This window comes from Schistocerca americana, chromosome 3, assembly GCF_021461395.2.
Source record: "Schistocerca americana isolate TAMUIC-IGC-003095 chromosome 3, iqSchAmer2.1, whole genome shotgun sequence".
In the NCBI taxonomy this organism is placed as follows: Eukaryota; Metazoa; Arthropoda; class Insecta; order Orthoptera; family Acrididae; genus Schistocerca; species Schistocerca americana.
The window spans coordinates 908,427,133-908,437,780 of NC_060121.1; positions in this window are offsets into that span (position 1 = coordinate 908,427,133).

A 10,648-nucleotide genomic window follows, 5' to 3' on the forward strand; every position below is an offset into this window, starting at 1 on the left:
TTGTGTTGTTACAGTGTAAAGTATGGAACCCCGCGCAGACGGTCGGTCAGCGCGATTTAAGGAACGTGCAGTCATTGAATTCTTGACAGCAGAAGGTGTCACCCCAAAGGAGATTCATCAGAGAATGAAGGCAGTTTATGGTGATTGTGTTGATGTGAGTACTGTGCGTCGTTGGGCGAGTAGGTTTAAAGATGTTGAGACGGAGACATCTGATCTGCGAGACAAACGAAGAGTTGGACGGCCTATGACAGCAACCACCGAGTTTCACAAGCAAAACGTTGACAGATTGATTCAGGACTATCGTCGTATCACTCAGAGAGAAACTGCATGCACAATCGGCATTTGACAAGAACGTGAGGGTCACATTATTGCTTTAATTGGCTACCGGAAGATCTGTGCACCTCGGATAATCACTCCTGAAATGAAATTGCACAGATCTGAAATTTTCCAGGAACTCTTCTCGCGTTACGAGATTGAAAGTGACGCCTTTCTCCATTCAGTTGTGATAGGAGACGAAACGTGGGTACACCATTACGACCCGGACGTCAGTCTATCGAATATCGACACAAAGACTCGCCCCGGAGAAAGAAATTGAAGACGCAGCTCTCAGCTGGAAAAATCATGGCCACAGTGTTGTGAGACGCAGATAGTGTTATCCATGTTGATTCCCTTGATTGTGGAAAAACAATAAATTCAGAGCGTTACATCACAACGATGCGAACTCAGAGACGACGGCTAGCAACGGTCCGAATGGAGAAGGGAAATGTTTTCCTGCAGCATGAGACTGCCAAACCACACGCTTCAAGTGCCACCACAGCAGAACGTCAGACACTGAATATCACCACCGTACGCATGTTCCATACAGTCCAGATTTAGCACTGTCTGGCTTCCATCTGTTCCCGATAATCAAAGACGATCTGCGGGGACATCATTATGCTTCTGTTGAAGACGTTGAGAGAACTGAGAGACAGTGGTTGTGGAAACAGAGTGTCGACTTCTTCCGTGACGGCTTCAGAAAACTTGTTCAACGTTGGCAGAAATGTATCCAATTGGCTGGAGATTATGTGCAAGAGTGAATATTGGTAATTAAAGATCACATTCTAGGGATTATTTCTGCGTTTGATTTATTAAAATATTCCCATCCAAGCCCAATTAACGAAGGTGGAGGCATTACTTTTCATTCAACCGTCGTATAAGGAACACAATGACTTTTATACTTTCGACGTGTTTCAGTTATATTCATATTTGAAATCATAAACATTTAAAGTTCGAATTTTGATCATAATTATTGTTTCTATACTTATTGCAAAGATTATTAGATATATGGTTTTCTCTGTGAAATATTAATGAAAGGCAATTCCTTGGTTATATCCATTCTATCGATTGTATTCACTTATCTTTGTACTAAAACTGTTAGATTTCTGATCTTGTAGTGTGTGTAAGCTTTTGGTATGAGTCAGTTTTAGCTGAGTTGTACTCATGGTTGTAATCCACAGTAGTATTAGTAAGTTGAATGGACTGTGTTACATTGAAAGGACATTATGACAATAAAAATGTTCTGAAAAGAATATACAATCCTGCAAACGATTTACTATTCTCTTAATGTATGCAGATAGAAGACCTGGAGACCTCTTCGTAGCTACTGCATGAAGAACTCATCTGCTGCGACTACTGCGCCGCGAATAAGAATGAGAAGGATCTACAACGAGCATTAAGAAAGAGCTAATTTGACAACATTTTTATAAAATTTCGGAAGATAACTAACTTTATCACTCGTTCTCAGGTTCAGGCTTCATGTAGCTGAACATAATCTGACTCCAATGAAAATGCATTTAATGCATAGTTTGGAATAATAGTCATCAATAATAACTATCGAACTTTACTTTTAATATTTTAATGAGACAGAGGAGTCAGAAGTATCAGTCTACCCCCTACATATGTCAGTGTTTCAAATAGTGTTCAGGATCTATCGCATTCACCTTGTATAATTAAACGTTCAGGACGACAAATAAATATTATCGCCGCAGTGTATTCTCTCTTGACTAGTAATTCCGATGATGGCCTTTGCACAAATGCATGAATTGTGTAATGAGGTTCTTTAAATTACGTTTAACACAGGACGCTGTCTATAGATACTAAAGTGATCACTAACCCCACTAAGGCGTTTCTAATTTTCACTGTGAAATTTATGAATATGTCGTCAGTAAAATAAAACAAAAATTACACTTTAAGTATTAATGGATGCAGCTAATATATAGCTCATAAATACCGATTCGTTTTTCATAGATATTTCGATCTTAAGGTTCATCTTAAACTGTGACTGTGCTCCTGTAGAGTTGTCTGATAGACAAGGAACTTCAATGTTTCAACGATTTTTTGTAGTGTTACTGGAAATGATGCGGGAAGTCACGTCATGCAGCCCAATGCAATGACAGGCTGCATGGCAAAGCGCTGAGTCGCTTGCATATTGAATAGGTGTGACTTTTGGTCTGGTGAACTGCACCCGTACATCCTGGGTGAGATCTCCCAAGCGCTTTATGCACACAGTCTACTTGGCTGGTCGTCTGTGTCCACTACAGAGGAAAAACATTCAAACAGTCAAAAATACAGCAGAATGAATAAATACTTGAGTATTCAAAGGTATGTAGTTGTATTACACTGTATCTATGTGTTACTGTTGTAACCTTCAATCTGAAGACTTGTTTGATGCAGCAAACTGATATTTATTGGCGTCTCTTCTATCTGTTTTCCCATACTTCTGTAAAGAATTTATGTTAGTGTTTTGCAAACATGACATACTAAACTGATAATGCGGTAATATTTCCAACTGTCAACAACTGCTTTCTTTTGAATTGAAATTAATAGATTGTGCTTGAAGTGTGAGTGTATTTCGCCCATCTCATACATCTTCCACACCAGATGGAAGAGTTTCGACATGGCTGGTTCTCCCAAAGCTATCATTAGTTCTGACGGACTGTCGCTTACGCCCAAGGCCTTGTTTCTACTTAGGTCTTTCATTGCTCTATCAAATTCTTTTCGTAGTATCATATCTCCAGTCTCATCTTAACCTATCTCCTCTTACATTTTTATAATACTGCCTTCAAGTTCATCACTGTATTATATACTCCCAACTTTTCAGCTTTCCCTTCTTTCCTTAGGAGTGGTTTTCCATCTGAGGTCTTGGTATTCATACAGCTGCTTTTCTTTTCTCCAAAAGCCTGTTCAGTTTTCCTGAAGACGTTATTTATGTTTCCCCCACTGAAATATGCTTCTACCTGTATCTATATACATATCTGCAGATACAACTCCATTATACTGTATAAGCCACCTTCTTGCTGATAATCAAAAATTTTGTAAGGTGTCAAACAAATAACACACCTTACATTGAACACCTAAAAAGATTCCGGTAACTCAGTGTAACATGTTGTTGTTGTTCTTGTTGTCTTCAGTCCTGAGTCTGGTTTGATGCAGCTCTCCGTGCTACTCTATCCTGTGCAAGCTTCTTCATCTCCCAGTACTTACTGCAACCTACATCCTTCTGAATCTGCTTAGTGTATTCATCTCTTGGTCTCCCTCTACGATTTTTACCCTCCACGCTGCCCTCCAATGCTAAATTTGAGATCCCTTGATGCCGCAGAACGTGTCCTACCAACCGGTCCCTTCTTCTTGTCAAGTTGTGCCACAAACTCCTCTTCCCCCCAATTCTATTCAATACCTCCTCATTATCTATGTGATCTACCCATCTAATCTTCAGCATTCCTCTCTAGCACCACATTTCGAAGGCTTCTATTCGCTTCTTGTCCAAACTATTTATCGTCCACGTTTCACTTCCATACATGCCTGCACTACATACAAATGCTTTCAGAAACGACTTCCTGATACTTAAATTTATACTAGATTGAAACGTCCCCTTAGAAATATTATACAGGACTGTGCTTAAACTCACACACAATATTTTTAGCGCAACGCAATCTGACTTTCAAAAATCCCTACAAAAGAATGGCCCCGACTAACATTAACCTATACCTTTCACAAATCACTTACCTTACAAAAATCTTCGTTACTCGAACTACTGCAATACAGCGAGCGCCACTACTGCCAGCTAAATAAAAGATTCAAACTACAGAAGGCACTAACTACTGATAGGCATAGTTAGCAAATGAAAGATTTTAATAAAGAACAAACAATGTATTTACCTTAATAATGTTGAAAAATCATAATATACATAGCAGTTCATGACATCCAGTCTTACAAATTTCAAAACTCCACCATTTCTCTCCCCACATCCACCACCGCTGGCGGCTCACCTCCAACTGCGCAACACTACGCGCTGTTAACATCCAGCGCCCAACACTTCAATAGCAGACAACAATGCAAACTAGCCACAGACTGCACACAGCACAGCCAGTGATTTTCATATAGAGCGCTACGTGGCATTACCAATAAAAAAACCTAAACAGCCTACTTAAACAATGTTAACAAATTTCTCTTCTTCAGAAACGCTTTCCTTGCCATTGCCAGTCTACATTTTATATCCTCTCTACTTCGACCATCATCAGTTGTTTTGCTCCCCAAATAGCAAAACTCCTTTACTACTTTAAGTGTCTCATTTCCTAATCTAATTCCCTCAGCATCACCCGACTTAATTCGACTAAATTCCATTATCGTCGTTTTGCTTTTGTTGATGTTCATCTTATATCCTCCTTTCAAGACACTGTCCATTCCGTTCAACTGCCCTTCCAAGTCCTTTGCTGTCTCTGACAGAATTACAATGTCATCGGCGAACCTCAACGTTTTTATTTCTTCTCCATGGACTTTAATACCTTCTCCGAATTTTTTTTTGGTTTCCTTTACTGCTTGCTTAATATACAGATTGAATAACATCGGGGACAGGCTACAACCCTGTCCCCCTCCCTTCCCAACCGCTGCTTCCCTTTCATGCACCGCGACTCTTATAACTGCCCTCTGGTTTCTGTACAAATTGTAAATAGCCTTTCGCTCCCTGTATTTTACCCCTGCCGCCTTTAGAATTTGAAAGAGAGTATTCCAGTCAACATTGTCAAAAGCTTTCTCTAAGTCTACAAATGCTAGAAATGTAGGTTTGCCTTTTCTTAATCTATTTTCTATGATAAGTCGTAGGGTCAGTATTGCCTCACGTGTTCCAACATTTCTGCGGAATCCAAACTGATCTTCGCCGAGATCGGCTTCTACCAGTTTTTCCATTCGTCTGTAAGGAATTCACGTTAGTATTTTGCAGCTGTGACTTACTAAACGAACAGTTCGGTAATTTTCACATCTGTCAACACCTGCTTTCTTTGGGATTGGAATTATTATATTCTTCTTGAAGTCTGAGGCTATTTCGCCTGTCTCATACATCTTGCTCACCAGGACTGGCTCTCCCAAGGCCGTCAGTAATTCCAATGGAATGTTGTCTACTCCCGGGGCCTTGTTTCGACTCAGGTCTTTCAGTGCTCTGTCAAACTCTTCACGCAGTATCTTATCTCTCATTTCATCTTCATCTACATGCTCTTCCATTTCCATAATATTACCCTCAAGTACATCGCCCTTGTATAGACCCTCTATATACTCCACCTTTCTGATTTCCCTTCCTTGCTCTTGATATTCATACAAGTGGCTCTCTTTTCTCCAAAAGTCTCTTTAATTTTCCGGTAGGCAGTATCTATCTTACCCCTAGTGAGATAAGCCTCTACATCCTTACATTTGTCCTCTAGCCATCCCTGCTTAGCCAATTTGCACTTCCTGTCGATCTCATTTTTGAGGCGTTTGTATTCCCTTTCGCCTGTTTCATTTACTGCGTTTTTATATTTTCTCGGTTCATCAATTAAATTCAATATTTCTTCTGTTACCCAAGGATTTCTACTAGCCCTCGTCTTTTTACCTACTTGATCCTCTGCTGCTTTCACTACTTCATCCCTCAGAGCTACCTATTCTTCTTCTACTGTATTTCTTTCCCTCATTCCTGTCAATTGTTCCCCTATGCTCTCCCTGAAACTCTTTACAACCTCTGGTTTAGTCAGTTTATCCAGGTCCCATCTCCTTAAATTCCCACCTTTTTGCAGTTTCTTCAGTTTTAATCTGCAGTTCATAACCAATAGATTGTGGTCAGAGTCCACATCTGCCCCTGGAAATGTCTTACAATTTAAAACCTGGTTCCTAAATCTCTGTCTTACCATAATTTAATCTATCTGATACCTTCCAGTATCTCCAGGATTCTTCCATGTATACAACCTTCTTTTATGATTCTTGAAACAAGTGTTAGCTATGATTAAGTTATGCTCTGTGCAAAATTCTACCAGGCGGCTTCCTCTTTCATTTCTCTCCCCCAATCCATATTCACCCACTATGTTTCCTTCTCTCCCTTTTCCTACTCTCGAATTCCAGTCAACCATGACTATTAAATTTTCGTCTTCCTTCAGTGCTTGAATAATTTCTTTTATCTCATCATACATTTCATCAATTTCATCATGTGCAGAGCTAGTTGGCATATAATCTTTTACTACTGTAGTAGGCATCGGCTTCGTGTCTATCTTGACCACAATAATGCGTTCACTATGCTGTTGGTAGTACCTTACCAGCACTCCTATTTTTTTTATTCATTATTAAACCTACTCCTGCATTACCCCTATTTGATTTTGTATTTATAACCCTGTATTCACCTGACGAAAGGACTTGTTCCTCCTGCCACCGAACTTCACTAATTCCCACTATATCTAACTTCAACTTATCCATTTCCCTTTTTAAATTTTCTAACCTACCTGTCCGATTAAGGGATCTGACATTCCACGCTCCGAACCGTAGAACGCGTTTTCTTTCCCCTGATAACGACGTCCTCTTGAGTAGTCCCCGGCTGGAGATCCGAATGGGTTACTATTTTACCTCTGGACATACAGTAAAGCGGACATACGATATATTTATGTGAAAATGTCCGAATTTTATTGACAGGCAAAGCAAATAGACAGTGCAACATTTCGGGAATGTAAACCACTAACACTCACACTAGTAATTGCACGCAAGTAATTTCCCAGACCCGAGCTACAAGGCGCAGTTCTGAGGGAAGAGAATTTTGTGATGGCATCCCGTGTAGAACAAAAACATTCACAGCGTGTCACCTATGGACAGAATGAGACGCCGGAGCCACTGTGTAAGCCGCCAGTAATAGCAGTCCTTGTCCATGCTTTTAACGACGACCCTTCGGAATGCCTTTCTACAGGAACATGGCGGGAGATGCCAGATAAACATCCAGCAAACCCAAACTCAAAACACTGGTGACTCACTGTAGCCACCTGTGTTAAAACTCACATGATAGAAAAAGCTGTTTATCTCGGTATTCGTAACAGAAGTTAAACTGTGCCCTACGAAAGAAATAATGCCTGTGATAGGCTACAAAAACTCTAGTGGATGGAGTTATAACAAGTACAAACGCTGTGATTGGTCAGAAAGAAAATGCGTGGTCACCAGCTTTAATATACGCAAATTGCAGACAGAGTAATTCACTGCTACTCTTGCAGAAAATCATTGAGTGTTTGAGCAAGGCAACTCGCGCCGCACTGAGACGATTGCTAGAATCATTATCTGATCATCTGTTCACAGGCTCGTCTTAACTCGTAAAGAGTTAAACTGCAAAGTCACCTAGTACAGAGAATCGCACCGAACACTGACAGCGCTTGTAAGCGATTTGAGGGCAACGACTATGCGCTATTCCAGCCAAATAGCGTGTACCACGCGAGTTAACTTAGCTATGGAGTAACAAGCAGTCTCAACTTCATCGAAGACGTAGGAAAAATATCCAGCTGGTGTTTAACAGTCTAGAAAAAAATAGAATGGATTCTCAGGTTCACATCTCGCGCCGGCAGCAGCCACTCCCGCCACCGACGGAAGGTAAACACGCGAGCTTGCACTACACCACAAAACGATACTCAATTGACACTCAGAACTGTGGTCGTCTATGTCTCTCTTTGTACTTTTGTACATTCTGCCATGACCTTTGGTTGAACATATTCACGATTGTTGGGCTTAACTGAAGCAGAAACGCGAAATATCCGATTTAACGAACAGAATTGTTCAGCCGCTGTAGAGTGCTGGAATTGTTTAGGCTATGTACCTCTTTTTGATTGCTCTTTACCGACCCCCATTAAATTTTTGGTATTTTCATTGTGCATTTTAGCGTAACTGATATTTATGCCCCAGTTGTATTTTATTTGTTTGAATTTTAATCACCCCCAGACATGGTCATAAACCAAGTTACCATTAAAGAACCTTACAATAGTTTCGAATTTCGCTTCACAGTTGTGGACACCCAGTATCAATATTTTACCGCCCTGTATGTAATTTTGCTAACATTGCTTTTTCATGAAGTCATAATTAGAGTGAAGATAAACCTTAATAACGAAAATCTAAGATTTCATTTTTGCTAACGTATAGTTATGCCTGAACCCGTACACTAATCTCTGTTAGCGATAATGTTTCCTTTACAGGGAATGTAGTGAAACCAATATTGAGATTGTTGTCTGATTACATCACTGCTGCACTCTTCTGAACTCTGCATGCATGAAATGTGTCTCCCTACCTTTCAGGTCATAGGTTCAACACCAAATTCCTAAAACACTCAAACAGCATCTGAGCATAACTATGTTAGGAAGATAGATGAGAACCAGTCTCACACATGTTAGAATTTTTAATCCAGTATGGGAAAGCAGCCACAATACGCTGTCTCATAAAGTGAGAACAGTGCTTGGCAATGTCCTTATTGATGAACGCAGGAAGCCATTGGATACATTTAGCACCAAATACAAGCGTAAAAGGCCTACACCTATCTCTCTTGCGATTGTCTACGTTCAGCTGTAGCTCAAGAGATAATGCTTTATTATTATTACTGGAAATAACACTGTATTGTGCGAAACAACCTTACTCATTTGTTGGCTACTTCACAGCTTTTGTGCTAATATGACTGCTTATTTACTCAAGAAAGCTCTCAGTCCCTTAAACCTGAGATGAGTGGGTTGGAATTCAATCGGACACCTTGTCAGTAACCCATTCTCCACAGAACTAGTACACTGCCAGAAGAAAAAAAAAATGGATATCTCGAAGGAAGATGTTGATTTTGATCTGGTGACAGAATATGCTACCTGCATGATGCTAGATGTACCGATATGGGTTTGAGCGTCATCCAGCAGCAGATGAAGTGGTGACATAGCTACCAGAGAGCCATTTGTGTCGGTGGAGGATGAAATGGAGCAACATGGTCGCCAGCAATTAAAGTTCTCTTTGCATGCAAATCACTGTCGTTCATGCATGCAATGTAAATCCGTTGAGTGCTGTCCCAGAAAATACTTTCTTCCAAGACACATTGGTCCCACCGTATGCCTTACAGACTGATGTGCAATAAGCTGCAACTCTCTTTAATCTTTGGTGTTTGCAGAGAGAACACACCACGATACAATACATGCACAATATTGTTCGACAACTTATTCTGCATTTCTTGCAACAGGAAGGTATCCTACAACAGTATTCGTCACTTTTTCGGCCGACTGCAAGACAAAACCAGTACCTGCCTCTTGTGGAGGCTATGCAGAATACTGGTATGTGTGTTTCGGCGTGGGTTCATATCTCGTACCTCGACACTGGCTGAGCTAACTGATCTGTAAATGTAATCTTTCCTTTTATTCCACAAAAAAAGGGTTCAAATGGCTCTGAGCACTATGGGACTTAACTTCTGAGGTCATCAGTCCACTAGAACATAGAACTACTTAAACCTAACTAACCTAAGGACATCACACACATCCATGCCCGAGGCAGGATTCGAACCTGCGACCGTAGTGGTCGCGTGGTTCCAGACTGTAGCGACTAGAACCGCTAGGCCACACCGGCCGCCTTCATTCCACAGTCTGTCTTAACTTGAGACAACCAAATGTCTGCAAAACGACACATCATATGAAAAAGATGTTACCAGCGAAAAGTGAATATCACTAAAGGGGACATCTGTCTGTGCTACAACTGGCCACCTCCCATCCACACATCCTGCGTAGGCGGGATCAAAGTTGCATTTTGAAATGAGAAGCGTCCAATTTTTAGTGTATATTTAGATTTCACGGCAAAATACGTACGGTTTACTAAATCCAATGTTTTCCGTTAGTGGTAGATGAAGCTGTAATCGACAAATATCTGCTACGGTCGCAGGTTCGAATCCTGCCTGGGTCATGGATGTGTGTGATGTCCTTAGGTTAGTTAAGTTTCAGTTGTTCTATGTCTAGGGGACTAATGGCCTCAGATGTTAAGTCCCATAGTGCTTAGAGCCATTTGCACCATTTTAGCCATTCGACAAATATCAAGAGTGTCTGTTTTCGCAATTAAGAACCGACGCATTTAATTCTATATCTCGTTTTACCTTGCGTCATTTTCGAAGTACTTAGCTGTCTCAGTTTAAAAAAAGCCCCCTGTAAGCTTATTCTACAATATTTTTGAAAAATCTGGAAACTGCACTCGGAAGTTCTCATTTTTCCTGACGGTATAGATATTAGTTTCTTCATTAGAAGTGGGGGCTCACACTCCTAGCTTCACTGTCTATGGAACTGCTGACAGAGAACCAAGTAGGGCATTCTCCCAGTCATTAACGTCAGCTTGAAAAACA